A 2,893-nucleotide genomic window follows, 5' to 3' on the forward strand; every position below is an offset into this window, starting at 1 on the left:
TCATGGCTCCACGCTTTGGGGCTTTTTTTTCTGTTTGTAAAATACACACTGCTTAATTCAGCTCCCATTAAAATGCTTTTTCCAAGTTAAGTGTGTTTGTAGGCAAATAATTTTTGAAAGCAGCTTATCAAACAGGACTCGTGGAATAAATCTCAAATGCTGTTAATCCAAGTACCAGAACACCAAAAAATGAAAAGACAATCAAAGGAAGGACATTTTAAGAGGATTACAGGGAAAACTAATCTTGTTACACTGCAAACCCCTGTCACATGCACAACACAAAAGGAACTGTAAACGTGATTTGTGTTGCCTAGCTTGGCAAGGAAGGGAAAGTGGGGACATCTTAGATAGTCAACAGCTGCAACAGAACTTAGTATTAAATTTATTCAATTTTATGTCTGGGTTTTATTCCCCTTGGCAAAACCAGGTGGAAAATATCTCTAGCTAAATGAGTTGTTCAGCTCAGTCAGGCTCGTTGAACTCAGGAAGTTCCTCAAGAGGCAGCAGAAGTCTCCAGTCCCAGTTCTCCTCCTCGTTCCAGTGCAGTTCAGCAGGAGCTCTGGTGCCCCACAGCCCATCCCGGGGCACCAGGGGACACTCCCGTGCCCTGCCCAGCCTCACAGGCCTGCCCGGGGTTGGGGTAAATGCTAAAAGACACGTTTGTTTCTTCTTTAAGTACCACAGCCCCGAAGAATGTATTTGTATTCTCTCCCAGCTCTCACAGGGATTCTGTCAGCATCTCCCACGTGCCAGCTCACAAGTGCCAGCACAGAACCTTCTTTTCTCTGGGCAAGGAGGATGGGAAAAAATTAAAGGTTCTTGAATTGCTAAACAAGGCCTTGTTAGATTAATGTTTCATGTGCCATCCTCTTAACTGCTACATTGTTACGTTCAGGGTTCTTTTAAAATTAAAACTGACTATGAAGAAATCCAAACTTTGGTTGGCATACAACCTATGCTTTCCCAACATAATAACTTAAACCAGAAAATCAGCACCAGATGCCTACAATATTCTTGACGTTTTTAATTCAGATTGTGATTCTCCAGCAAATAGACTTTATTTAAAAAAAGGCATCAAGAAAGCCATGAAAAGATCTCTCCCTGAACTGTTGGGTCAGCAGCTTCACTGTGATAGTCAAAATAAAACAGTCAGCACACTGATGGGGGTTGGGAAAAAATGCTTCATAAGCTTCTGCCAAATCACATACACTGTTCTTTTAGAATAGGAAAAATCCCAAACACAAAATTCACAGAATGGATTACTGCTATGGCTCTAGGCTGCTTCCCATTCCCATCTGGCTCTCCTACAGAGCCTTTTACAAGAGTTAAAAGGTGCATTTTAGCTATCTTGCAGGTCAACATTCCAAAAAAAATTGGCACAAATTCTTTCAGACCTTAATCCTGAAACCAAGCCTGATGGATCACAAAGTCACATTTCTTCCTTGGGGAGTCAGGCCGTCAGGCACTGAAACCAGGAGTGGAAGATGGTGAGCCCAGCCCTCCCTGCTCTGCCCTGGCAGCTCTGCATGCAGAATGGCTGCAGGGTTAAAAGGCTGGGGCAGTAAGGGGGGCAGTTCTGAGGAGAAACAAGAACAGTTTCAGCTGTGTCTTCTGCCTTCACTGCATCAGGCACAGAGGAGACAACAGGAAAAGCAAGGGACTGTAGTACTCAGGCAAAGCCCCACTTTTATCCAGAGCTCATGTCAGCTTACCCGGACGCCACAGGGTGCCACGGAGTGTCCCACCAGGATGCTGTGATTGCAGCAAGGTCTGGGAGAGGAGACACTTCTCTTACACAGGCCCAAGAGGGGATCAGGGTGTTTAACAGCACTGAACAGCTCCCTGTGCCAAAGTGCCTTAATCCAGGTTCTGATAAAACACAGCATTAGCCACAAGTGACAGCTGCAGAAGAGTCCCAAGAGCAGGCTCTAGTCCCATCCCAGGAGAAAAGTCAGGTGCAGCAGATAAAGGTAGGGAGAACCTGGCCCACGGCTGTCAGCGCGCTCCCTGCTTTCCCATAGGACTGGTTTGGTAAGGAGTTTCTGAGTTGGAAAAATTTGCAATACAAAGCCTCAGCCTAGCAAGTTTCTTTTAATTTTTAAATGTACAGCATTTTAGTTCTACAAATGTAAAAAAAATTAAAATCAAAAAAACCTTTACAATGTTTGGGGGTTTTTAGCTTATAATGATCACACCCAACGTGATTCAATGCAATCTGGTCTGCAGTTCCTGTGGCCCGATTGCTTTGGATGATGCAAATAAAACGGCCAAGACATTTAGCTCTGAGACAGCACCTGCAGGAACTGCCCTCTGTGGCAGAAGTTCCTGTGGGCGCTGCACACAGGTGTAGAACTGCTCCTGCAGGTCACAGGTAAGTAAACACTGACCGTAGCTCACACTGGACGAGACACCGACACACGTCAGCCTGCGGGGCCGGTGCTGGGGCCAGTGCTGCCGCAGGACCAAGCTCTGCTCTGCAGCACTGCCCCCAGCATCGCTGAGGCATCGCGAGGCTGTGGCTCAGCTTACAAGCAAACAAGGAAACAGGTAAAGTCTCTACTTCGAGGAAGTCCATCCACTGGCTGTGCCAGGTTCCTCGTTTAAGCAAACTTTTTAAGTTTCACTTTAAAGTCCAGTTTGAGCTCCCATTAACACAGCTGCACTAACACTGTGGCACAAATAACAAACTGTACCCACGTTACTTCGCATTCCTTTGCCCTGCCAGGTCTGCACACCCTGCACAGCACAGAACATAGAACATTCTCTATGCACTCGAGAACCACTGGAAGTTACTCCACAGCTCAACACACTGCCCAGACTAGAGCACAAGCATTACAAATCTATAAAAAAGCAGCCCCTGTGGTGGTGTACAGGAATAAACTAACCAAAAAAA

Source organism: Anomalospiza imberbis, chromosome 17 (genome assembly GCF_031753505.1).
Source record: "Anomalospiza imberbis isolate Cuckoo-Finch-1a 21T00152 chromosome 17, ASM3175350v1, whole genome shotgun sequence".
Lineage (NCBI taxonomy): Eukaryota > Metazoa > Chordata > Aves > Passeriformes > Viduidae > Anomalospiza > Anomalospiza imberbis.